We start from the raw sequence: 27960 nt of genomic DNA on the forward strand, positions 1-27960 counted from the left end.
TAAACCTGAAATTCTGTGTAAAATTGCCTGCCCTGAGTAGAAATGGCCAGGATGACACAGAGATAACTATGACGAATAGAAACCAATCTAACTTGTGGGGTTTTCCCCTTGCTAGCAAATGAAACGAAAATTAGAAAGAAAATCCATTCAGGAAATGGGGAATACGTTTAAACATTTGTGATCTCAAGCAAATAAGCAGTTCTAATTTTTTTTTAGAGAACTCCTTATGCAACCAAGTCAGGAAATAACAAGTTTGAGAAACTGCCAGGCTGGAGACTCCAAGACCCATGGTGGGCAGCGACCTACCTTCATCCCATCATCCTTGGGATCCGAACCTAGGGGATTCTTTACTGTTTTAATTTTTAAAAATGTTTTATAATTCATAGAATGGTAATCTATCCAGAGTCACTTAGATGAGTTGGGTGGTTATAGGAAGGAAAGAAAGAAAGATGGTTGGGTGCCTTTGGATCAATCAACAAGAGATGGTGAGTTCTAGTCCCACCAGGCCCAAGGTTGACTCAGCCTTCCATCTTTTATAAGGTAGGTAAAATGAGGACCCAGATTGTTGGGGGCAAAAAGTTCACTTTGTAAAATATACAAATGGATGAAGACTATTGCTTGACATAGTGTAAGCCGCCCTGAGTCTTCGGAGAAGGGCGGGATATAAATGCAAATTTTAAAAATGTTTTATAATTCATAGAATGGTAATCTATCCAGAGTCACTTAGATGAGTTGGGTGGTTATAGGAAGGAAAGGAAGGAAGGAAAGAAAGAAAGAAAGAAAGAAAGAAGGAAGGAAAGAAGGAAGGAAGAAAGGAAGGAAGGAGGAAGGAAGGAAGGAGGAAGGGCATTAGGTTCTCTGCTTTGAGTTATTTATAAAGACAATAAAGATGGGATATAAAATAAATAAATAAATAAATAAATAAATAAATAAATAAATAAATAAATAAATAAATAAATAAATAAATAAATAAATAAATAAATAAATAAATAAATAAATAAATAAATAAATAAATAAATAAATAAATAAATAAATAAATAAACGATACCCCAATCAAGAAACTGCCAGGCTGGAGACTCCAAGACCCATGGTGGGCAGCGACCTACCTTCATCCCATCATCCTTGGGATCCGAACCTAGGGGATTCTTTACTGTTTTAATTTTTAAAAATGTTTTATAATTCATAGAATGGTAATCTATCCAGAGTCACTTAGATAAGTTGGGTGGTTATAGGAAGGAAGGAAGGAGGAAGGAAGGAAGGAAGATCTCAACTTTCAACCATTCATTCAGTGGCCGTTCTAAGTTAGAACAGCCCTGAAAAAGTGACTTACGACAAGTTTTCACATTCGACCACTGTACCATCTCTGTGGCCATCTGATCAAAATCTGGACACTTGGCAACTGACTCGCATTTATGACGGTTGTAGCGTCCTGGGGTGGGGAGGGAGGAGGGTGGAAGATGGTATATGGATTGATTGAAGTATGGCTGGCTGGGGAATTCTGGGAGTTGAAGTCCACCCATCTTCAAGTCAACAAGTTTGAGAAACTGCCAGGCTGGAGACTCCAAGACCCATGGTGGGCAGCGACCTCCCTTCATCCCATCATCCTTGGGATCCGAACCTAGGGGGATTCTTTACTGTTTTAATTTTTAAAAATGTTTTATAATTCATAGAATGGTAATCTATCCAGAGTCACTTAGATAAGTTGGGTGGTTATAGGAAGGAAGGGGAAGTCTTCGGAGAAGGGCGGGATATAAATTCAAATTAAAAACAACAACAACATTGCAAAACAGCTGTGAGAAGACAAGAGTCGAGGAAGGCACACAGTTGTGGTGGCTTAAGGTGTTTTATTTATTTATTTATTTATTTATTTATTTATTTATTTATTTATTTATTTATTTATTTATTTATTTTGTCACAACAATATATGTAGGTATCATACAAAAAGATTATATAGTATATAAACACATATATGACTAAATATAAGGAGGTATAAGCATATATATATAGGAAGAAGAAAGAAAACAATAGGACAGGAACGGTAGGCACGTTTGTTATACACTTATGGTCCTCTTAGGAATGGGGTGAGGTCAATAGTAGACAGTTTTTGGTTAAAGCTTTGGGGATTTTGAGAAGAGACCACAGAGTCAGGTAGTGCGTTCCAAGCATTAACAACTCTGTTACAGAAGTCATATTTTCTGCAATCTAGATTAAAGCGGTTGACATTAAGTTTAAATCTATTGGTTGCCCTTGTATTATTGCAATTAAAGCTGAAGTAGTCTTTGACAGGAAGGACATTACAATAGATGATTCTGTGAGTTAAGCTTAGGTCTTGTCGAAGGCGACGGAGTTCCAAGTTTTCTAAGCCTAGGATTTCAAGTCTGGTGGGATAAGGTATTTTGTTGTTTACAGAGGAATGGAGAACCCTTCTTGTAAAATATTTCTGGACACGTTCAATTGTATTGATGTCAGAGATGTGGTGAGGGTTCCAAACAGGCGAGCTGTATTCTAGAATTGGTCTAGCAAATGTTTTATATGCTCTGGTTAGTAGTGTGGTGTTTTTGGAAAAGAAGCTACGCAAGATTAGGTTTACAACTCTTAGAGCCTTTTTTGCTATGTAGTTTTATAGCAGTAGTCTGAGCTGGCTCTGCAGCAGACGGAAGTTCTGTACCAAAGGTGAGCTCATAAAACGGCAAAACAAACAAACCACCAACAAACAGAAAGTGGCGAAACAAAAACCACCAGCAGAAATGGAAACAGAAATTAACAGCCAGACACATCCACACACACACCTCCGCAACCACGATTGGTAGGAAGAAAGAAAAGGGACTCCAAAAATCTTATTTTTCAAACAGTTGCATGAAGGGAGGCCTGCCGCAACGGAACAAGGCGGAAGGTTTGGTTGTGCAAATATACGCAGGTACAACGCCGCTTGCAACCACCACCATTCAGCCCGATGCTGTGAAGCCAGGCCGTTGTTAAATGAGCTTTGCCCCGTTCTACGACCTTTTCCGCCACGGTGGTTAAGCGAATCGCTGGAGTTGTTAAGGGATTCATGCAGTCGTTAAGCAGATCTTGGAAGCTGGCTGGGAAGGTTACACGTGGTGATCACATGACCCCTGCGACAGTGGAAGGGTCCATTTGAAGATGGGTGGACTTCAACTCCCAGAATTCTGGGAGTTGAAGTCCACTTATCTTCAAGTTCCCCAATTTGAAATACTCTGTTCTAGGGAATTCTTAAGCAATCAATTCCAAAGCTGAAAAATCTGTCTAGTCCAGGGGTCTCCAACCTGGCCAACTTTCAGCCTGGCGGACTTCAACTCCCAGAATCCCCCAGCCAGTAAAGCTTGGAGACCTCTTATCTAATGCCTATTGCCCCTGCCTCCAATGCTGATTGATTGAAGTATGGCTGGCTGGGGAATTCTGGGCGTTGAAGTCCACCCATCTTCAAGTCAACAAGTTTGAGAAACTGCCAGGCTGGAGACTCCAAGACCCATGGTGGGCAGCGACCTACCTTCATCCCATCATCCTTGGGATCCGAACCTAGGGGGATTCTTTACTGTTTTAATTTTTAAAAAATGTTTTATAATTCATAGAATGGTAATCTATCCAGAGTCACTTAGATAAGTTGGGTGGTTATAGGGAAGGAAAGAAGGAAGGAAGGAAAGGAAGGAAGGAAGGAAAGGAAAGAAGGAAGGGAAGGAAGGGAAGGAGGGAAGGAAGGAAGGAAGGAAAGAAAGGAAGGAAGGAAGGAAGGAAGGGAAGGAAGGAAGGAAGGAAGGAAGGAAGGAAGGAAGGAAGGAAGGAAAGAAAAGAAGGAAGGGAAGAAGGAAAGGAGGAAAGGAAAGAAGGAAGGAAGGAAAGGAAAGAAGGAAGGGAAGGAAGGAAAGGAAAGGAAGGGAAGGAAGGAAGGAAGGAAAGAAAGAAAGGAAGGAAAGGAAGGAAGGAAGGAAGGAAAGAAAGGAAGGAAGGAAAGGAAAGAAGGAAGGGAAGGAAGGAAGGAAGGGAGGAAAGGAAGGAAGGAAGGGAAGGAAAGAAGGAAGGGAAGGAAGGAAAGGAAAGGAAGGGAAGGAAGGAAGGAAGGAAAGGAAGGAAGGAAGGAAAGGAAGGAAGGAAGGAAAGAAGGAAGATGGAAGGAAGAAAGGAAGGAAGGAAGGGAAGGAAGGAAGGAAGGGAAGGAAGGAAGATCTCAACTTTCAACCATTCATTCAGTGGCCGTTCTAAGTTAGAACAGCCCTGAAAAAAGTGACTTACGACAAGTTTTTCACATTTACGACCACTGTACCATCTCTGTGGCCATCTGATCAAAATCTGGACACTTGGCAACTGACTCGCATTTATGACGGTTGTAGCGTCCTGGAGTGTGTGTGTGTGTCACGTGATCCCCTTTTGTGACCTTCTAACCAGCCAAGTCAATCAGGAAGCCAGATTCACTTAACAAATTGTTACTAAATTGACAACTGTTAGCAATTTAAGGAAGAGGCAGAAGACCGGCAGAAGGCCTCCAGGGATACCGACTAGCAGTCAGAGGACTTGATGAAGGTTTTTTTAAAAATTTTACGACATATAGACCAATTTAACCACAGTTTCAACGGGGAAGATGTGACTATCCTAGGCCAAGCCAAATCCCCAAAAATGGCAGGGGAATTTCTGGAAGCCTGGCACTCTGTCAAGCCGGCCATCAACAGACACGTAGACATGAATGACATCTACAGACTGCAAAAGAGACCATCAACCAGCCCAAAAGAGGAAAAGATTACAACCTCTCTCCACCAACCATCAGCACCCGGATCAGCATAGATTAATAACTCCTAGGTTAACAACAAACTAACAGTCGATGGTTATAATACCCTGTATTTGTTCTGGGAAGTCCTGGGGTGGGTGGGGAGGGGAGGAGGGTTGCGGGAGGAGGGTGGAAGATGGTATATGGATTGATTAAAAATGTACAGGTACGACGGAAGATATGTAACCAAAAAGGGCCTCTGGTGGCTCAGACTGCTAAGACAGTCTGTTATTAACAGCAGCTGCTTGCAATTACTGCAGGTTCAAGCCCCACCAGGCCCAAGGTTGACTCAGCCTTCCATCCTTTATAAGGTAGGTAAAATGAGGACCCAGATTGTTGGGGGGCAATAAGTTGACTTTGTATATAATATACAAATGGATGAAGACTATTGCTTGACATAGTGTAAGCCGCCCTGAGTCTTCGGAGAAGGGCGGGATATAAATGCAAATTTTAAAAAAAAAGACAAAAGAATTTGAAATGAAATCCGGGGCTGCTCAAATACCACTTCAGACTGAACTGGTGGGAATAAGGGACTGGAAAGGGAGAGGAGGAGAGAGAGGGAAAGAAGGAAGTAGGATGGAAAGAAGAGAGAAGGAAAGAAGAGGGGGAAACGGAGAGGAAGGGGAAGAAGAGAGGAGTGGGGAAGGAGGAGAGGAAGTAGAAAAGGGAAGGATGGGTAAGTGGAAGAAGCTAGAGAAGGGTAGAGGAGAAGGGAAGGTTAAGTTAAGGAAGGAAGTGGTAAGCGAGCAGGCCCGAATAGGTAACAAATGAAAACTAAAAGGTGATGGATAAATGACTGTACATTAAATATGATGATAGAAAATGAAAATAAAAACTTTTGGGGAAAAAACAAACAAACCAACAAACCAACAATCGAATAAAGATTCTGATTACCACCTTTAAAGCGCTCCATGGCTTAGGGCCTGGGTACTTACGGGACCGCCTGCTGTTACCTTATGTCTCCCACCGACCCGTACGCTCACACAGAGAGGGTCTTCTCAGGGTGCCGTCCGCCAAACAATGTCGGCTGGCGGCCCCCAGGGGAAGGGCCTTCTCTGTGGGAGCTCCTACGCTTTGGAACGAACTTCCCCCGGGTTTACGCCAAGTGCCTGATCTTCGGACTTTTCGACGTGAGCTGAAAACGCATTTATTTATCCAAGCGGGACTGGATTAAAAGTTTTACTTAATTTTAACTGGGGTTAGTTATTAATTTTTAGGTAATGGGGTTTTAGCATTTTAGCTGTAATTTTAAATTTTGGCCTATTTAAATAAGTTTTTTAATTAACGTTTTACCTTGTATGATATTTGTATTTTATCGGGCTGTAAACCGCCCTGAGTCCTTCGGGAGATAGGGCAGTATAAAAATTTGATTAAATAAACGATACCCCAATCAAGAAACTGCCAAAGAAGGAAAGAGACCAACCAAAGAATCTCTTAAAGACTCGCTCCCACCCGTACAGACAGCCAAAAACACCAGAATATGAACCGACAGCAAATAAGCATTCCTTACAAGCACTGATGGCGTTACCTAGCTGGGTCATGAAATGTCTGTGCACGAAAACAAGCAAGCTAAGAGAGCACCAAAGACCCCCTCGGTCCTCCTCCTCTTCCACTCCCTTCCAGCACTGATGATGTTACTTAGTTGGCTTGTGAAACGTCTGCACGAGAACAAGCAAGCTAAGAGAGACCCGAGGACCCCTCGTAACTTAACAACTGCGGTGACTCGCTTAACAATGGTGGCGAGAAAGGTCATAAAATGGGGCAAAACCCGCTTCGCACGCGTCTCTCGCTTATCAACAGAGTTTTCGGGCTCGATTGTGATCATAAGTCCAGGACTACCGGTACAGGGTCTCCCGCTTGAGCAGGGGGGGTTGGACTAGAAGACCTCCAAGGTCCCCTCCAACTCTGTTATTCTGTAGAGGATGCCCCCCCTCTCTGTCCGTGGCCACATCTTCCTCCTCCTCCTCCTCCTCCTTTCCTTGCACACCACTTTGGGGACCCTGCTGAAGGGCCACAGGGGATGCTGGAGGTGGGGAGGAGGCACCGAAGGTCTGGCTCAGCAAAGACAGGTGATAACTGGCTGATTGGCCGTCCTCTCCTCCTCCTCCAGGTCCTTTCCTTCTTTGGGCACCACTTTGGACCCCGGAGGGAGCTTGGGGGGGGGGAGGAGAGCGGGACATGCAGGAGGAAGAAGAGGGGCACCCTGGGTCTGGCTTAGCACAGCTGCCTGATCGCCCCTCCCATGCCTCCTCCTAGCATTTTATAACCAGAGCTTTTATAACCAGAGCTTATAAAACATTTGCTAGACCAATTCTTGAATACAGCTCGCCTGTCTGGAACCCATACCACATCTCAGACATTAATACAATTGAACGCGTCCAGAAATATTTTACAAGAAGAGTCCTCCGCTCCTCTGAATACAACAAAATACCTTATGCCACCAGACTTGAAATCCTGGGCTTAGAAAACTTGGAACTTTGTCGCCTTCGACAGGACCTGAGTTTAACTCATAGAATCATCTATTGCAAAGTCCTTCCTGTTAAAGACTACTTCAGCTTCAATCGCAACAATACAAGAGCAAACAATAGATTTTAAACTTAATGTGAACCGCTTCAATCTTGATTGCAGAAAATATGACTTCTGTAACAGAGTTGTTACTGCTTGGAACGCATTACCTGACTCTGTGGTCTCTTCTCAAAATCCCCAAAGCTTTAACCAAAAACTCTCTACTATTGACCTCACCCCATTCCTAAGAGGTTTATAAGGGGCGTGCATAAGAGCACAAGCGTGCCTACCGTTCCTGTCCTATTGTTTCCTTTCAATATATCCAATTAATATAGTTATTGCATATTTATGCTCATACATATGCTTATATATTATATAGTTGCTTTCATGCTTATGCTTATATATACTGTTGTGACAAAATAAATAAATAAAATAAAAATAAAACTTTCCTTCCTTGTGCACCACTTCTTGGAGCCTGCTGGGAGTGCAAGGGGGCATGCAGGAGGAAGGGGAGGGAGGGGAAAGTTACCTGACTGCCCCTCCTCCTGGTACTTTCCTTCCTTCCTTGTTCAACAGACCCCTGAGGGAGGGTAGAATGGGGGGGATGCTGGAGATGAGTGGCAGGGAGGGGGTCCCAAGTCCTGCTGGGCCAAGCAGGGGGAAAACAGCTGGATGCTGCCCTCCCCAACTCCTCCTCCTCCTCCACCTCCTCCTGGTACTTTCCTTCCTTTTTGGACCCTGGGAGGATACTTTGGGAGGGGGATGATGGAGGCTGCTGGTTAGGCTGAGCCAAATGAAGGGGGGGGGAGAGACAGCTGGCTGGCCTCCCCACTTCCTCTTGGCCTTCCTTCCTCGCCCACCACTTTGGATCCCCCAGCCCCCCCCCCCCGGGGAGCGGAGGGAGGTTTCGGAGGGGGGTGTGTCGCAGCGAGGCTGCTGGTGATGGGGCCAAGCAGGGCAGGCGGCATCAGAGTGCCCCCCTTTCCTCCTCCCGGTCCTTTCTTTCTTTGCGCACCACTTCGGACCCCGTGGGGGGAAACTTTGGGGAGGGGGCGCAGGGTAAGGGGAGGCGGGGGCGTGGGGAGGGCAGACGTGGGGGGGAGACACAGCCGATCGCCCCCCTTCCTCTCTTCCTCCCGATCCTTTCCTTCTTTGCGCACCACTTCGGACCCCTCGGGGGAACCTTTGGGGAGGGGGCGCAGGGTAAGGGGATGCTCGAGGCGGGGGCACGGGGGGCGCAAACGTGGAGGGGGGACACACAACCGATCGCCCCCCTTCCTCTCCTCCTGACGGTCCTTTCCTTCTTTGCGCACCACTTCGGACCCCTCGGGGGAATCTTTGGGGAGGGGGCGCAGGGTAAGGGGATGCTGGAGGCGTGGGCGTGGGCAGATGTGGGGGGGGAAGACACAACCGATCGCCCCCCTTCCTCTCCTCCTCCCGATCCTTTCCTTCTTTGCGCACCACTTCGGACCCCTCGGAGGAACCTTTGGTGGGGGCGCAGGGTAGGGGGATGCTGGACGCGGGGGCGTGGGGGAGCCAAACGTGGGGAGGGGAGACACACAACCGATCGCCCCCCTTCCTCCTCCTTCTCCCGGTCCTTTCCTTCTTTGCGCCCCACCTCGGACCCCTCGGGGGAATCTTTGGGGAGGGGGCGCAGAGTAAGGGGACGCTGGAGGCGGGGCATGGGGGGAGGGCAAACGTGTGGGTGGGGACACAACCGATCGCCCCCCTTCCTCTCCTCCTCCCGAGCCTTTCCTTCCTCGCGCACCTCTTTCGACCCCCGGTGGGGAGATCTTCGGGGGTCCCAGTGAGGCTGCTGGCAGCGGCGGCGCTGCGGGGCCGGCCGGGCGAAGCAAGAGGCGGGCACAGCTGGCCGGCCGCCCCTCCCACTCCTCCTCTTCCTCCTCCTCCTCCTCCTCCTCCTCCCGGGCTGGAGCCGCGCCTGATGTAATTTCCGAGCAAGCCGCGCGCCCAGGCCCCGAAAACGAAACTGGGGCCGCCTTTCAAAAGCGCACCGGCGGCCAGCGCTTTGCAAACCATTCGCCGGTCGGTCGGTCGGCCGGACAGGGCTGCGCATCGCTCACCTGCCGCATAGTTCTCGGAACCCCAGCGGGGTAAGGAGAGAACGTCAGCCGCCGGGTCTCCACTCCAAGCCGGGAGAAGGGGGAAAAAAGGGGGCAGGAGCCGCCTCCGCTCTCCTCTGGGCTTTTCCCTCCGCTTGGCTTCGCCCCGGAAAAGTTGGGAAAAGGCGCCCAGCTGGGAGGGCGGGGGGGAAGAGGGAAGGGGCGATGGGGTGGGGGAAGAGGGGTGGGGAGGGCTCCGACCTGACCCACCCTACCTCCTCCTCTCCCACGTGGACGGATTGGGCGATCGACGCCGGAGTGGGGGGGGGGAGGATAGGCATCGGCTGCGGAGGATGCGCCTTGGGCAGGGGTCTCCAACCTTGGCAACTTTAAGCCTGGGGACTTCAACTCCCAGAACCCCCAGCCAGGATTCTGGGAGTTGAAGTCCCCCAGGCTTAAAGTTGCCAAGGTTGGAGACTCCCGCCCTTGGGGGGGGGTCTTGCAGGGGACCCCCAGACCCACTTAGTTCCGGAGGAGCTAAAAGAGCCGAGCGATCCTTGGGGAGGGGGTGACGATGATGATGGGGATGGGATTCTGGGAGTTGAAGTCCCCCAGGCTTAAAGTTGCCAAGGTTGGAGACCCCCGCTCTTGGGGGGGTCTTGCAGGGGAGAAAGGGACCCCCAGACCCACTTAGATCCGGAGGAGCTAAAAGAGCCGAGCGATCCTTGGGGAGGGGTGATGATGGGGATGGGTGGATGGGGAGGTATCTCTTCTAGGATCCGACCGATCGCCTCCGCCCTGCTTGCTTGCCCTGGAAGCGGGGGGGGGGGGACTACAGTTCCCATCGTCCCCAACTGGCACGGCCACGGAAGAAGGAGACACTAGCAGTGATGGCGTGGGAGGTTGGGGGGGGGGAGAAGGGAAACTCCCGATGGCGGGGCGGTCATTGAAAAGGCGCGTTTGGTTTGGATGGGAAAGGAAGCGACTCTTAAAAACATCTTTGCTGGACGGGCGGGGTGGGGCGGCAGACAGAAGGAGCCCAGCCCTCCCTCCCTCTCTCCCCCCCCCTGCGGAGTTTTGCAATTTCGGGCTGAAACTTTCTCCCTTGGGGGAGGGGTTTTTCCATCCACTTTGGAGGTGTCCCTGGGAAGAGGCGCACGGGGCGCTTCTGGCAGCCGAAAGACGCGTTTACTCTACCAGCTGGAGGTCTGGGTGGAACCCCCCCACCACCAACTGGAGGTCTGCTTCCTCCTTTGGGTCGGACTACAAGTCCCATTTCTTCCCTGCCAGCCGGACAAGCTGGAGAAGCCGCCTCCGCCTCGCTGGGATGTCTAGATACCTGTGGCATTTCGGTCTGCATGGAAGTGGGGGAGCAGTTTGGGCTGGTTGGTGACTTTTTGGGGGCCACGTGTCTCTAGTTCGGTTGAGTTGAAGCAAGGCACCCCAAAAAGTGGGAGAGTCCCAGAGCATGTAAAGAATCCTAGGCTGGAAGGGACCTTGGAGGTCTTCTAGTCTATCCCCTGCCCAAATGGGGAGCTTGGGACAACTTTTTAGAATAGAATAGAATAGAATAGAATTTTTTAATTGGCCAAGTGTGATTGGACACAAAAGAAATTTGTCTTGGTGCATATTTTTGTTTGTTTGTTTGTATCTTGTCTTTATTATTTTTACAAATAACTCAAGGCAGGGAACATACATCTTCCTTCTCCTATTTTTTGCCACAACAACAACCCTGCGAGGTGAGTTCAACTGAGGGAGGGAGGGAGGGACTGGCCCAAAGTCACCCAGCTGGCTTTCATACTTAAGGGTAGGACTAGAACTCACAGTCTCCTTGTTATTGGGTCCCAAGTCACCCAGTCAGCTTTCCTGGCTAAGGAGGAACTAAAATTCAGTCAGTCTCCTGGTGATTGGCCCAGAGTTACCCAGTCAGTTTTCATGGCTAAGGCAGGACCTGGTGCCTTGACCATTAGGCCAAACTTCCTGCTTTCTCTCTCCAAGTCCTTTCTGTATTCATGGAAGGGGGCTGTTATTTTTCAGCCTATCCTCCTGAAATTTAATCTCATCCTTTGAAGGCTTCAAGGCTTTTATGTGGGAAGAGGAGCATTTGAATTACGCATTTCCTCTTGGCAAGGCAAACAATCAAGCCCAGAGAGATAAGGATGGGGGGTTTAAGCCTCAGGCTAAACCATAATGGGATTTGCAGAATGGCAAGCCCAGCCAATTGTAGTTTCTTCAATAAGCTAGTTTCCCCTTCCATGTCTTTAGTAGGGTGGGCCAGCCCAGTCAGAGCAGTGAAAACCAGACAACCAATACCACCAGAAAACCGGTGGTAATTAAAGGCACCTGGCTCAGTTGTAGTAACTGGGAAAGGGATCTTGGAGTCCTAGGGGACAATCATTTAAATAGGAGCCCGCGTTGTGCTGCAGCCACCAAAAAAGCCAACACAGTCCTAGGCTCCATTAACAGAGGGACAGAACTGAGATCACAGGAAGTGTTAACACTAGAGGGTTAATACCAGAAGGCTACATTAGAGGGACGCGGTGGCTGAGACACTGAGCTTGTCGATCTGAGACACTGAGCTTGTCGATCGAAAGGTCGGCAGTTCGGAGGTTCGAATCCCTAGTGCTGCCTAAGGGGGTGAGCTCCTGTTACTTCTCCCAGCTTCTGTCAACCTAGCAGTTTGAAAGCATGTAAATAAATGCAAGTAGAAAAATAGGGACCTCCTTTGGTGGGAAGAGAACAGCGTTCCGTGCGCCTTTGGTGTTGAATCATGCCGGCCACATGACCATGGAGACGTCTTCAGACAGTGCTGGCTCTTCGGTTTTGAAACGGAGATGAGCACCGCCCCCTAGAGTCAGGAACGACTAGCACATATGTGCGAGGGGAACCTTTACCTTTAAGGCTACACTTATTTATTTATTTATTTATTGTTTAGATTTATATACTGCCCTTCTCCCGAAGGACTCAGGGCAGTTTACAGCCAAATAAAACAAGCATATAAAAACATAAAAGTTAAGAACATTATTAAAAAACTTATTCAAATTGGCTAACAGCTCAAATCCAATAGAAAACTAAAAACTTAAGTTAAAACTCCATTTAAAAAACCCATTAAAACTATCAGGCCAGCCCTGCGCGATGAAACAAGAATGTTTTTAGGTCGCGTCTAAAGGTCCGGAGGTCAGGGAGCAGACGTATCCCTGTAGGTAGCTCGTTCCAGAGGGCAGGAGCCCCCACAGAGAAGGCCCTCCCCCTGGGGGTCGCCAGTCGACATTGTCCGGCCGACGGCACCCCGAGGAGGCCCTCCCTATGGGAGCGCACTGGTCGATGGGAGGCATTTGGAAGCAGCAGGCGGTCTCGTAAGTAACCCGGTCCTATGCCATGGAGCGCTTGGAATACTGCATCCAGTTTTGGTCACCGTGATATTTAAAAAAAAAAAATATTGAAACCATTTCTGCCAGAAGTTGTGGGTGCTCCATCATTTTAAGAAGACATTCGACAGCCATTTGTCTGAAAAGTTCTGGGGACATGAAACCTTCTGCAAGAAGGGAGTGATGTTTGCAGAGTGGAGGAGGAGGAAAAGGAGACTAACTAATATGGCCCTGGGTGCTCTCTGAGCTGGGTTGTTTTCTTCCAGACATTTCATTACCCAACTAGGTAATATCATCAGTGCTAGACGGGAGTGAGATTTGTCCTGTTTGTGTTGGTGGAAATAGTCTTGGTTCAGCGGTGGCTTTCATATTTTGTTGCTACCAGTTCACCGTGCGCATGCTGGCTTCGCGCACGCACCTTCTATGCATATGCCCGGCCTTCCGTGCATACGCTCTGCTCATGCGCGCCCCTTCTGCGCACACGGCTGGCCTAAATAGGACAGAATAGAACCAGGGTTGGACAGTGAGCCCAACTGCGATCTTCGCTACCAATTCACACGAACCGTTAGGAACCGGCTGGATACCATCTCTGTCTTGGTTCCTTAATTAGACTGTGTTTCTTATTTGTTTTTCTGAGTTGGTAGTTCCCTGATTGGGGTACCCTTGTTTGTTGGCCTAATGTTTTATGGTTGGTCTTAATCTCAGGTCATCTGAATCTTGATTGCCGGTGAGGAACTGTTGTGGTCTTTTCCTTTCCTTTCTGGCTTTCCGATGGACTCTTTTGAATGGAATATTGAAGTTTTATGTGCTTGTTGATGGTTAATTTGAATGCCAAGCTTCCAGGAATTGTCGTAACATTTTTTTGGACTTGGCTAAGTTTAGGACAGGGGTCTCCAACCTTGGCAGCTTTAAGCCTGGAGGACTTCAACTCCCAGAATGCCCCAGCCAGCTTTGCTGGCTGGGGCTGCTGGCTGGGGCTTTCTGGGAGTTGAAGTCCGCCAGGCTTAAAGTTGCCAAGGTTGGAGACCCCTGGTCTAGGGTGTTCACCATTTCCCGGTTGAAACTATGGTTAAATCTGTCAATGTGTTATGAAATTAAGGAGTTTCCATCGTGACTTCTGGATAGGGGTGACATGATAGCAATCTTCCAATATTTGAGGGGCTGCCACAAAGAAGAGGGGTTCAACCTCTTCTCCAATGCACCTGAAGGCAGGACAAGAAGCAACAGATGGAAACTCATCAAGGAGAGAAGCAACCTAGAACTAAGGAGCAATTTCCTGATAGAACAGTTAAATCACAGGAACAGCTTGCTTCCAGATGTCGTGGGTGCTCCAATACGGGAGGTTTTCAAGAAGATGGGACAACTATTTATCTGAAATGGTATAGGGTTTCCTGTCTGAGCAGGTTTTCCTGTCTGACCTCCAAGGTACCTTCCAACCTCTTACTTCCACCTCTCACCATACTTCTGTAGGAATTTAGCACCCACCCACCTCCTAGAAGAATGAAATATTCTAGGAAATATTTTAAAAAGCAGAATATTATACCTTCCTGGATGAGAAATGGAGAAACATATTTTAAAGACAAAGGAGCTCCCTGCAACTTCCTGACTCCCCCCCCACCTTTGTCAATGGGCCATTAAAAGCCTCAGCTAAGCTCACTCATTCTCCCCACCTTTGTCAATGGGCAATTAAGGCTTCAACCAAGCTCACTCAATCCCCCCATGATTTGCAACACAATACAACTGAAACTCACCACATGGCAAGGCTCAAGCAAGCTTGAGAGACAGCCAGCAAGGCTAGCTAAGACCCCCACCCCCTGGGAGTCTGACAACCAATCAGGATACTCTTCCTGTGCCCCAGAAAGGTCAAAGCTCAGAAAAATCATAAAACCAGGAGCACACAGGATCTCAGCCCTTTTCTGTTCAGGAACTCAAGCCATGTGATCCTGACCACCATTAAACCATCTTTCCAAGCAGCCTCCATGTTTCCAGTGTCTTTGTCCCCACTTGGAACTGAACCCAGATGGATATTTCTTCCAACAATTGGCGACCCAGATGGGACTCCAAGCTAACCTAACCAATGGACCTGGCCCAGGTAAGCCTCCCTTGCTAGCAGCAGACCCATTGAGTCTGTGGGTAAGTTTTCCTGGACCTTGGCCATTTGGAACTAGGTTTTAAAGGGGTTTTGAGTGTTGAGCTCAAAGACTGCTTGGAAAGAAGGTGAGTACCTCTAAATTTTAATTTTTTAAGCATGGAAAAGCATGGGAAATATGTGTATGCCTGCATGTGTGTGAATGAGAGAGCCCTTCTCCCAATCACAGCTGGATTTTGCTTCCTCTGTGCATTTCCTAACCGCAGAAAGACCAAAAGTCTGGAGAGCATGGGGGTTTGCCAGAGCACAGGACCTTCTGTTAGGGAAGGAAGAAGTGTGTGATAGTGGGATTCCACCTAAGGAAACAGTCTGATTCCACCTCTTTGAGCAACCTCTAGCCGCACCTCTGCCTACTGCTAGCTCCACCGAGCCGTGACCGGTAGGATAGAGAAAGCAAGGGGGGGAAGCCAAACGTGGAACTTTGTGTTTATTGGGAACGGAAGCCGAGCGAGAGGAAAGTAAGTGTGAATGAAGCAATTAAGAGAGTAAAAAAAAGAAAAAAGGAGAAAAAAAAGGAAGCAGGAGATCTGCTTGGGGCCCTGGATGCCCGGAGGCTGCCAGTACTGCCTGGTATGCGAAAAAGGAAGCAGGAAGCAGTGTTGAGGAGGTGCTCGTACCTACTGGCAGGGCAGTAGGTCCTCTGGGATCACCTTTTTTGATCCAAAACGGAAGCTCCCTTAACAGGAAGGTGCTCATACTTCGACAGAAGGGAGTCGAAGTCCTTCCCAGAACTTTTTTTTCTGAAAACTGTAGGAGGATCCACCCGGCTAAGCCAAAGTGAAAAATAAAACCTCACATCGGAGAGGGAAACATGGGAAGCAGTAGCTCGAGGGTGGAGGGAAATCCCCTGGAAAACCTGCTGGGGCCTGAGTGCCCGGAGGCTGCCAGTTTTACCTGGTATGCGGAAAAAGAAATTGAGGAAATTGTGTAATAAAGATGAGAATAGGAAACAAATTTGGCTAAATAAAGGTACTTAAAAGAAAAGGGAAATATATAAATAGGAATGTTTGGGTTTTTGTTTGTTTTGTTTGTTTGTCTGTCTCTTTCTCTGTCTTCTATTGAACCACGTGGTCTGTCTGTTAAGATTTGTGCCTTCCCTAATTTAACTGAGATTTATGGCGGGAATGATCAGTGTGTGTGTAAATCTCAGAGTTTTGTTTTCCTCTCTGTCCTCCTTGTTTTTATGTGTGTATGTCTGTCTTTGTGGGCCCTTGAAGTAATTGTAACTGTAAAATGTATCTGATCTCTAGAGACAAGAATTTTAAATTGTTAGGGAAAAACAAAAACAAAAGGTTGAAGCAATAAAATAGGGACAAGAGAGAGAGAGAAAAAAAGGAAAGAGCCTTTTTCCTGTCTTTGTCCGGCCAACAAAATAGTAAAAAGGACTTTTCATCCTATTTCTGTTTTTTTTTTCTCCTCTTTATCTTAAAGTAACAACTCAAGTTTATAAGGAAACATTTTAAGTTCACTTACAAGATAAGTTTATGAGGAAACGTTTTAAGTTCACTTACAAGAGAAAAAAAAAATTCAGTCTTGCATTTACTGTGTGTTTAAATGATTTTACCTGTTCCTGAAGCATGTGAATCCAGTTTTTTCTTCCTCATCAGTTGTTGAAACTGCATTTTGTTGAAACTGCATTATCTTTTAGTAACTGCAATATTGATGTGTTGTTTCTTTTCAAACTCTGCCTGCAAGATATCTACCCCCCTCCTTTTTTAATCCTGTTACAATGCCTTTCCTGAGAAGATTACCCACAAAAGTGGGGAGGAGATCCTGTTCTAATGTCTTTCAGCCCTGAAAAGATGACTCTGCAACTGTGGAAGCAGAGCACATGGTTCCAGATGCTGCCCCCAGAGGAGACCTTCCATTTGTTGGAGCCAGGAATTGAGTTTGAATCCAGCCCCCACTGAAAGTCCTCACAGCAACCAGAGTGGAGCAGACCTTTCCAAACCTGACTGACCAACAAGCATGCCACCCAAAAGATATGAAAGAAAGGACCCTGAGATGTACAAGTAAAGACTAAAAGACTCTTTTCAATTCTCAGAAGACAACTGGAAAGACTATGGGGGAGGTGGAAAATTCATTGTAAGGTTTTCTGTCTTGTCTCCTTTATATTGTAATCAGTCTAAAGTATTCATGTAAGGATTGTATTTGAGTGGCTATCACAGCAAGTTCTGAACACCTGAGATTTCTGTCTAATGGTAGGGAAATTTGTCCAGCATGTTTGTATTGTTTGTATTGCCTGAATTGTAAAAGTAGCTGCATACACAGGCACACACAGAGACACACACCATTCAGAATTAGTCTATTCCTTTCACTTACCTCCACACAAGACTTCTAAGTTGATTTTGCTCTGTGGCACTAAAAGCCCAAGGAGTCAGATCTCCCTGCTAATTCCATGGGGGAGAGGCATCCCCCTCAGGCAATTCCTCACTTGAAGAGATAGCAGAAAAAGTGATATCCAAAACCCAAGCCCTGACTATGACTCACAAATGATGCTGCCCAGTTGCCCAGTAAAGCAAGATATGTTGCACTGGTGGTATCATGAGTAGAAGTCCCAGGGCTCATTGTGTGTAATTTTTAAAAAAAAAAAAGAAGAAAGGAAAAAGCCTGGATTGCACACTGATTAACCTCAATTTGGACTGGAAAAAAAAAAATCTTGGATAGACTTAAGTAAGAGCTAGGGCAGGTTCAGTAACCAACCCTTGGAAATGAGCAGCCTGTAATTTAAAGGAAAACCATGGCTGTGAAAATTTTGGGATGTGTGCTTGCTTGACCTGACTGGAAGCTCACAGAAAGTGATATCTAACAGCTGAAATTAATTGGCATAGAAAATTGGATACTGTAAAATTCTTACCAGAACTTTTCCCCTGGCTGCTAGACCTTCATGGTTGAAAGCTTTTGGGAGCCACTGAAGGAATCTTTTTTTCTGTTGTCTCTATCAATGGCTTCCTTTGCATCAGGAAAATTAAAAGCACCCACTGATTTGATCAATTTTAATTTTTGCCAAGAGCATGTTTCAAAACTCACGTTTTGAAAAAAAAAAAAAGTAGGGATTGTAGGAATTTAGCACCCACCCCCCTCCTAGAAGAATGAAATATTCTAGGAAATATTTTAAAAAGCAGAATATTATACCTTCCTGGATGAGAAATGGAGAAACATATTTTAAAGACAAAGGAGCTCCCTGCAACTTCCTGACTCCCCCCCCACCTTTGTCAATGGGCCATTAAAAGCCTCAGCTAAGCTCACTCATTCTCCCCACCTTTGTCAATGGGCAATTAAGGCTTCAACCAAGCTCACTCAATCCCCCCATGATTTGCAACACAATACAACTGAAACTCACCACATGGCAAGGCTCAAGCAAGCTTGAGAGACAGCCAGCAAGGCTAGCTAAGACCCCCACCCCCTGGGAGTCTGACAACCAATCAGGATACTCTTCCTGTGCCCCAGAAAGGTCAAAGCTCAGAAAAATCATAAAACCAGGGAGCACACAGGATCTCGGGCCCCTTTTCTGCTCAGGAACTCAAGCCATGTGATCCTGACCACCATTAAACCATCTTTCCAAGCAGCCTCCATGTTTCCAGTGTCTTTGTCCCCACTTGGAACTGAACCCAGATGGATATTTCTTCCAACACTTCCACCTCTCACAATACTAGACAACACAGTATCAACAGTAGAAACCTTCAAATTTCTAAGTTCTATCATATTTCAAGATCTAAAATGGAAAGCTAACATCAAAAACATCATTGAAAAAGGACAACAAAGAATGTTCTTTCTGCGCCAACTCAGTAAGCTCAAACTGCCCAAGGAGCTGCTGATTCAGTTCTACAGAGGAATTATTGAGTCTGTCATTTGCACCTCTATAACTGTCTGGTTCGGTTCTCCAACCCAACAAGAAAAACTTCAGAGGATAATTAGAACTACAGAAAAAATAATTGCTACCAACCTGCCTTCCATTGAGGACCTGTATACTGAACGAATCAAGAAGAGGGCTGTGAAAATATTTACAGATCCCTCACATCCTGGACATAAACTGTTTCAACTCCTACCCTCAAAACGACGCTATAGAGCCCTGCACACCAGAACAACTAGACACAAGAACAGTTTTTTCCTGAAGGCCATCACTCTGCTAAACAAATAATTCCATCAACACTGTCAAACTATTTATTGAATCTACACTACTATTAATCGTCTCATCGTTCCCATCACCCATCTCTTTCCACTTATGACTGTATGACTGTCACTTTGTTGCTGGCAATCCTTATGATTTATATTGATATATTGACCATCAATTGTGTTGTAAATGTTGTACCTTGATGAAGGTATCTTTTCTTTTACGTCCACTGAGAGCATATGCACCAAGACAAATTCCTTGTGTGTCCAATCACACTTGGCCAATAAAATTCTATTCTATTCTAAAACTCTGTTATTTTGACTGCTCGTTAGTGTTCATAGACGCACTGCATACATATGCATAAGTAAAGGATCTCAATTCTATGATCTTCTTATAGAATACAGTTGGAAGGGACCTTAGAGGTCTTCTAGTCCAATCTCCTGCTCAAGCAAGAGACCCGGTACCATTTCAGTCAAGTGGCTGTCCAGTCTCTTCTTAAAAGCCTCCGTGATGGAGAACCAACAACCTCTGGAGGCAAGCTGTTCCACTGGTTAATTATTCTCACTGTTAGGAAGTTTCTCCTTAATTCCAGGTTGTTTCTTTCCTTGATGACTGGTAGTTTTTATCCATTCATTCTTGCCCTGCTTTCCGGTGCTTTGGAAAATAAGTTGACTCCCCTCTTCTTTGTGGCAGACCCTCAAATACTGGTATCATGTCCCCCCAGCTCTTCTTTGGCCAAGGGATTTGGGTTTAGCCAAACCCAAATCCTGCAAGCATTCTTCAAATTGTTTAGTCTTGGAGGTCTTTAAATCATCCTAGTTGCTCTTCTCTGCGCTTTTTCTAAACTTATCAACTTCTCTTGTTTGTAACGTGGTAAGTAGATTGTAAACAAATTATAAGCAAGTGACCTCGCTTTACTTTTTGTGCCTTGGTTTATTTATTTATTTATATCCTGCTTTTTATTATTTTTACAATTAATCCAAGGTAGCAAACATCTCCAACACACCTTCCCTATTCTATTTTCTCCCAACAACAACCTTCTGAGGTGGGTTGAGATGAGAGAACTTTCTACTTTGGCACCTTAACTAGAATAGGAATAGGAATAGAATAGAATAACAGAGTTGGAAGGGACCTTGGAGGTCTTCTAGTCCAACCCCCTGCTAAGGCAGGAAACCCTACATCACTTCAGACAAATGATTGTCTAGTCTTTTCTTGAAAACTTCCAGTGTTGGAACATTTACAGCTTCTGGAGGCAAGTTGTTCCACTGGTTAATTGTTCTGTCAGGAAAGTTCTCCTCAATTCTAGACCCCGGGGACTAGAACTATTGTAGGACTAAGGCAAGAAAACATTTCTCTTAAATCAAGGGGAGCGGGCAGTTTGTGAATGCTAGACCCTGTTGGAAGAAATATCCATCTGGATTCAGTTCCAAGTGGGGACAAAGACACTGGAAACATGGAGGCTGCTTGGAAAGATGGTTTAATGGTGGTCAGGATCACATGGCTTGAGTTCCTGAACAGAAAAAGGAGTGAGATCCTGTGTGCTCCCTGGCTTTATGCTTTTTCTGAGCTTTGAACTTTCTGGGGCACAGGAAGAGTATCCTGATTGGTTGTCAAACTCCCAGGTGGTCTAGGGGTCTTAGCTAACATTGTAGGCTGTCCCTCAAGCTTGCCTGAGCCTTGCCATGTGGTGAGTTTCTGTTGCTAGATGGGTCCTATTATGTTGCAGATGATGATGGCCCATTGACAAAGGTGGGGAGAATGAGTTTCTACCTCTGACCCATTGACAAAGGTGGGGGGAAATGAGTGAGCTTGGCTGAGGCTTTAATGGCCCATTGACAAAGGTGGGGGGGAGTCAGGAAGCTGCTTTGTCTTTAAAACATGTTTCTCCATTTCTCATCCAGGGAAATATATTCTGCCTTTTAAATATTTTCTAAAATATTTCATTCTTCTAGGAGGGGGGTGGGTGCTAAATTCCTACAACCCCCAAAAGAAAAATACTTCCCATTGCAAATCTGTGGGATTGTTCTAACAACAGACATTGGCTATATATCTCTATATATCAACTTGATATAATCAATTTGGCTCATCTAAGAATTGAGTTACCCTACAGTACAGTGTCTAAGCTGTCTTGGATTTCTTCCAGTACACGCTACAAGGCCAATGAAATTGACCAACTGATGTCAAACTCAGAGTTGATTGATTGATTGATTATGTACCATCAAGTCTTTGTTGACTCTTAATGACCACATGGTTAGATTTCCTCCAAAAAGAGCTGTAATGAATCCAGTTTTGGTGACCACGATACACACAAAAAATGTTGAGACTTTAGAAAGAGTGCAGAGAAGAGCAGCAAATATGATGAGGGGACTGGAGGCTAAAACATACGAAGAACAGTTGGAGGAATTGGGTATGTCGAGTTTAATGAAAAGAAGGACTAGGGGAGACATGATAGCAGTCTTCCAATATCTCAGGGGTTGCCCCAAAGAAGAGGGAGTCGGGCTGTTCTCCAAAGCACCTGAGAGTAGAACAAGAAGCAATGGGTGAAAACTAATCAAGGAGAGAAACAACTTAGAACTAAGGACAAATTTCCTGACATTGAGAACAATTAATTAGTGGAACAACTTGCCTGCAGAAGTTGTGAATGCTCCGACACTGGAGGTTTTAGTCTGGGATGCTAGAACGGAGGGTTGGACTAGAAGACCTCCGAGGTCCCTTTTGGCCCTATGTTCTGTGTCCCTAACCTGGTCTTTTAGGTCTGAGGGTCATGTGATTCCCTTTATAACTTTCAGACATTTTGGCCTCAGTTGTGCTAGTAAGTTGAGGAAGTGGTTGAAAAAAGAGCTATTAATTCCGATTTCTTTGCGGTTGTTGACTCTGTTTTTGTTCTACCTAAAGCATTTTGTTTTTCCTGCTCGTTTCTGAAATCACTGGTTTTGTCTGGGTTGGGCTTTGTAGGAAAGTTCAAAAGATCACCTTCTCCTAAAAATTTAGCATCTGTAAGGAATTGTTATTTTAGCTTCAGGGACATTTTGCAATCAGTTTCTAGACTATAAGGGGGTAATGAAAACATCTTAGTCAGGGAAATCCTCTGGAATGCTTGTTCTGATGAAATGCAGTCCTGAGACAAGGCAACTGCCTAGAAAAATGGGATTTGTGTAAATGATGAGTATGCTAAAATGTATGTGTACGTGTATGTACAGTATGTGTGTGTGTGTATGTTTATATATTATATACATATACTGTGTACGTCTATAGATAAATAAATACCTATGTAGGTCTTTGGTTATTCGGGTTTTCTCCTGCGTAAAGTTGGAAGTGTCTTGGCGACGTTTCGACGAAGTCTCATTCGTCATCTTCAGGCTGGGTGTTTACAGCTTCGTGCTTCTAGGAGCAATGATGAAAATCAAACACCATCAATTGTGTTGTAAATGTTGTACCTTGATGAAGGTATCTTTTCTTTTATGTACACTGAGAGCATCTGCACCAAGACAAGTTCCTTGTGTGTCCAATCACACTTGGCCAATAAAAAATTCTATTCTATTCTATTCTCGCTCAGATCCAATTTAAACTGAACCAGCTGTTTGGCCAACTTTTTCTCTCGTGGTGGCTGCTTAGCTCCAACAACTGTTGGGGCCTTAAGTAGCCTGGACAGGGATGTGAGTAGAGGCTGGCGAGGTGCCCCTCAACGTGAGTGACATTAAGCTGGTCACGCCCACCCAATCACATGACCACCTATCCACACCCAGCCGGTCATTAGGCAGATCATATTAGTGGTCCGTGGGATTTTAAATTATGAATTTAGTGGTCCCTGAGGTCGAAAAGGTTGGTGATCCCTGGTTTAAGGTGTGGCCTTGACACAGGCCTAGTGTGAGTGATCCCCCTGCGTTCTTTTTCTGGGCAGAATAAAGTCTTTTGCCACAAGTAGTCCTCAATTAACGACAGTTTCTTTAGTGACCATTTGAAGTTACAACAGCACTGGAAAAAAGCGACTTTGGAGCTTGACAGATTGAGTCCGATTACTGGCTAGTCTTGAAAAAGGCTTGTCAAAGGCTCTTACGGGAAAGTCCTTGAATTACAACCGTTCATTTAGTGACCATTTGAAGTTATGAGGGCACTGAAAAAAGTGACGCACGACCGTTCACCCTCATGACCCTTGCAGCATCCCCACGGTCACGTGATTTACATTTGGAGGTTTGACAAGTGACTCATATTTATAGAATATAATAGAATTTTTTATTGGCCAAGTGTGATTGGACACACAAGGAATTTGTCTTTGATGCATATGCTCTCAGTGTACATAAAAGAAAAGATACGTTCATCAAGGTACAACATTTACAACACAAATGATGGTCAATATATCAATATAAATCATAAGGATTGCCAGCAACAAAGTTACAGTCATACAGTCATAAGTGGAAAGAGATTGGTGATGGGAACTATGAGACGATTAATAGTAGTGCAGATTCAGTAAATAGTCTGACAGTGTTGAGGGAATTATTTGTTTAGCAGAGTGATGGCCTTCGGGAAAAAACTGTTCTTGTGTCTAGTTGTTCTGGTGTGCAGTGCTCTATAGCGTCGTTTTGAGGGTAGGAGTTGAAACAGTTTATGTCCAGGATGCGAGGGGTCTGCAAATATTTTCACGCCTCTCTTCTTGATTCGTGCAGTATACAGGTCCTCAATGGAAGGCAGGTTGGTAGCAATTATTTTTTCTGCAGTTCTAATGATCCTCTGAAGTCTGTGTTTTTCTTGTTGGGTTGCAGAACCGAACCAGACAGTTATAGAGGTGCAAATGACAGACTCAATAATTCCTCTGTAGAACTGAATCAGCAGCTCCTTGGGCAGTTTGAGCTTACTGAGTAATTCTCTATTCTATTCTATTTATGACGCTTGGAGTGTCCAGGGGTCATGTGATCCCCTTTTTGTGATCTTGTGACAAGCAAAGTCAATAAATAAATAAAAATCAAAAATCAAATAAATAAATGGGGAAAGCCAGATTCGCTTAACAATCCTGCTACTAATTTAACAACTGCGGTGATTCACTTAACAGCCATGGCAAGAAAGGTTGTAAAATGGGGCAAGACTGACTTAACAAGATTAAAATGTATATTATTATTTTTTTTTCTAGCAGCTTTTGATTTTTGTTTTTAAACTAGGACTTAATTCTCTTTCTCGCATTTGCAAAATTTGCATTTTGACTGCCCGCGAAAGCATATTAGCCACTTAAACCAAAATGATAAAATATACTTCTTTTTTCTTAGCTGCTCAACGTTTTTTTTTTAATTTGAAAAGTTTTCGAAAAAGAAATAAGTCCCCCCCTCCCCCCTCCCTCCCCCCTCCCTCCAAAACCCCCCTCCCCCCCAGACTTCCCGGAGCAAATACAAGATATAGTTCAAAAAACTAACATTCATACATTAAATTTTTAAAGTCTAACACAATTATAATCCTTCTCTTTCACATATCCTGACTTCCTCCTTTAAAGTCAAAAATTACGTCCTTCATTCAAAGGCAGTCTGATATCTCTTAGCCTGATATCTATTTTGAATATAGTCAATCCATTTCTTCCATTCGTTTAAATACTTTTCTTGCGTATTGTCTTTCAAAAAGGCTGAGATTTTGGCCATCTCCGTCAAATTAGAAACTTTCAATATCCATTCTTCTATTGTAGGTAGTTCTTTTTTCTTCCAGTACTGTCCAATCAGTAATCTTGCTGCTGTTATCAAGTTCAATATCAATTTAGTATCAGTTACGGTATAGTCCATCGTAATCCCTAAAAGGAAAAATTGTGGTTGAAACTTAATCTTCTTCTTCAAAATATTCTGCATAATCCACCAAATCTCAACGGTTGTTGTTTTTTAAGTAGCAAAAAAGTGAATCACTTTTTTTCAGAATTTGCATTTTTAGTGCCCCGTGAAAATATGTTAGCCAGTTAGAACAAGTTTAAAATATACTGTATATCATTTTCTTTCTAGCAGCTTTTATTTTTATTTTTTTAACTAGGGCAGAATGATGAGGAGACTTGTTTATAGATAAGATATGGGAAGAAGAGAAGGTGGGGTGTTATTTTGCCTTTTTAGGTAAACTATGATATTAAAATTGAGAAGAGATGAAGAAAAGATGATACATTAATTAGTGGACATCATTTGAAAGGATTAAAAGATTAAGGTGCTATTTCTGCTAGCTGCTAATGGAGATTTTTTGAATGATGAGGTTTTCAAGATAGCCTTATACAGGTAGTCCTCATCTTACGACCACAACTGAGCCCAAAATTTCTGTTGTTAAGTGAGATAGTTGTTAAGTGAGTTTTTGCCCCATTTTACAACCGTTCTTGCCATGGTTGTTAAGTGAATCACTGCAGTTGTTAAATTAGCAACACAGTTATTTAGTGAATTTGGCTTTCGCTGTTGACTTTGCTTGTCACAAGATCACAAAACGGGGATCACATGACCCCGGGACACTGCAACCGTCATAAATATGAGTCAGTTGTCAAACATCTGAACGTAAATCACATGTATACTAGCGTTTACTAGTTTAACAACCTCAGTGATTCACTTAAAACAACCGTGGCAAGAAAAATCGTCAACGTGGGGCAAAGCTCACTCAAGAAATGTCTCACTTATCAACATAAATTCTGGGCTCAATTGTGGTCGTAAGTCGAGGACTACCTAGAGTGACCTGCATTGTAAAGATGCAAAGTCTTTCAAGATCAGAATAAAAGGGTTGGAAGGGACCTTAGAGGTCTTCTAGTCCAACCCCCTGCTAAAGCAGGAGATCTCATACCATTTCAGACCAATGGTTGTCCAATCTCTCCTTAAAAGCCTCCATTTATGAACTTTCCACTGATTGATTTTTCTAACTATTTGAAGCTTTAAGATTTTCTTTGATATGTTGGATTTTGACAGGTTGGATCTAGTTACTGGTTAGTTTTTAAACTTACAGGAAGTCCTTGACTTACAGCATTCATATAGTGACCGTTTGAAGTTACAGTGGCCCTGAAAAAAGTGACTTATGACTATTTTCCACACTTATGACCATTCTGGCCATTGACTCATATTTATGACGGTGGCAGGGTCACGTGATCCCCTTTTGCGACCTTCTGACCAACACAGTCAATGGGGAAGCCAGATTCACTTAACAACCGGATAATAACTGCAGAGATTCATGGGCCTCTGGTGGCTCAACAGACTAATGCAGTCTGTTATTAACAGCAGCTGCTTGCAATTACTGCAAGTTCAAGTCCCACCAGGCCCAAGGTTGACTCAGCCTTCCATCCTTTATAAGGTAGGTAAAATGAGGACCCAGATTGTTGGGGGCAATAAAAGTTGACTTTGTATATAATATACAAATGGATGAAGACTATTGCTAGACATAGCGTAAGCCGCTCTGAGTCTTCGGAGAAGGGCGGGATATAAATGCAAATAAATTAAAAAATTAACAACTGTGACAAGATCATAAACAGGGGCAAAACTCAGTCAACAACTAATAATAAAATAACAGCGTTGGAAGGGACCTTGGAGGTCTTCTAGTCCAACCCCCTGCCCAAGCAGGAACTGTTCAGCTTAACAACAGAAATTCTGGGCTCAGTTGTTGGTCATAAGTCGGGGGGCCACCTGTACATCCATGAAGGGGATCTAATTTCAAGGAAAAAAAGGATGAGATTCCAAGTGTTTTCATCACAAAAATCCCCTTCTGTTTTCCTAAAACTTTCTGCAACTCTTTTGTGCTGTTGTGTAATGGTTGATTTCTATTTGCTTCTCACCTTACTGCGGTGGTGGGGATTTTCGGTATGAGGGAGATAACAAATTGTGTGGTGGCTTCTGTTGAACCAACAAAAAAATCAGGAATTCTTGCAAATCTCCAGCAATTGGCTGCCTGTGTTTGCCTAGTTCGCCTCTGTATCTTTTCAAGGTCCACCCGCCGGTGTTTACACACCGTCAACCATCTTCGTTTTTTGGTTTAACCGATTGTGCAAAGTCCAGTTCTGCGGCTTAGCGTAGGGGACGAAGATCAAAGCGGGGTTAACTTGGAAGTTAGGATGAGCAGCAAGGTGGCGACGGGTGTTTTCTAGTTGCTCAGGATGGCGCTGTATTCTTAAATAATAATGAGTACTATTAAGATTAGAAGTAGAACGATTGTGGCGAAAGAAAGCAGCAATCATAGATAGGCATTTTGGGTGCAATCTCCTAACATCTGGAGCAGGGGTCTCCAACCTTGGCAACTTTAAGCCTGGAGGACTTCAACTCCCAGAATGCCCCAGCCAGCTTTGCTGGTTGGGGCTTTCTGGGAGTTGAAGTCCGCCAGGCTTAAAGTTGCCAAGGTTGGAGACCCCTGATCTGGAGCATTACTTAAACACCATCGGCATTGTTATGCCTCACCCGCCCTCCTCTCCTCAGCCAGGCCCCACCCATCTCCTGCTATCCGATTCAGAGTCTGATAATGAAGAGGAACGACCTGGCTTGCCTCCAGCCCCCAGCCCTGGCACCATGCCCGGACAGAATGTCAGGAATGCACAAACAAACTTCACTCCTACAGCGTGTGAGCACGAAGCCAGCCACGTGCTAGAATTGCCGGCAGCAGATCAGGAGGAAGGGAGTTCACAGTGGACGGATCCCCGCTTCTGGAGAATTGAGAGGCGACGTCAGCAAAAGGAAGGGAGGGGCAAGTCTGTGGGAAGGACTCAATACAGATAGTCCTCGACTTACCATAGTTCATTTAGTGACGGTTCGAAGTTACAATCGCGCTGAAAAAACGTGACTTATGACTGTTTTTTACACTGTTTGACAAGTGGCTCATATTTATGACGGTTGCAATGTCCAGGGTGATCTTCTGACAAGCAAAAGTCAGTGGGGGGGACACAAGATTCACTGAACATCCCTGTTCCTAGCTTAACAATTGCAGCGATTCACCTAGCAACCTTGGCAAGAAAGGTCATAAAGTGGGGCAAAACTCACTTAACAACGGTCTCGCTTAGGAGCGGAAATTTT

The 27960-nt window shown here is 45.0% G+C and overlaps 1 protein-coding gene across 1 annotated transcript in view; it reads left to right on the forward strand.

Moving 5' to 3' along the window:
* The first annotated feature begins 9263 nt into the window (after positions 1-9263).
* HELZ2 (helicase with zinc finger 2) overlaps positions 9264-27960 on the forward strand; it is a 93221-nt gene continuing 74524 nt past the window's right edge. Inside the window, exon 1 of the mRNA XM_058174545.1 lies at positions 9264-9399. The gene's annotated coding sequence lies outside the window, so the exon portion shown is untranslated. The remainder of the gene's footprint in view (positions 9400-27960) is intronic.

Source organism: Ahaetulla prasina, chromosome 3 (genome assembly GCF_028640845.1).
Source record: "Ahaetulla prasina isolate Xishuangbanna chromosome 3, ASM2864084v1, whole genome shotgun sequence".
NCBI classification, from domain to species: domain Eukaryota; kingdom Metazoa; phylum Chordata; class Lepidosauria; order Squamata; family Colubridae; genus Ahaetulla; species Ahaetulla prasina.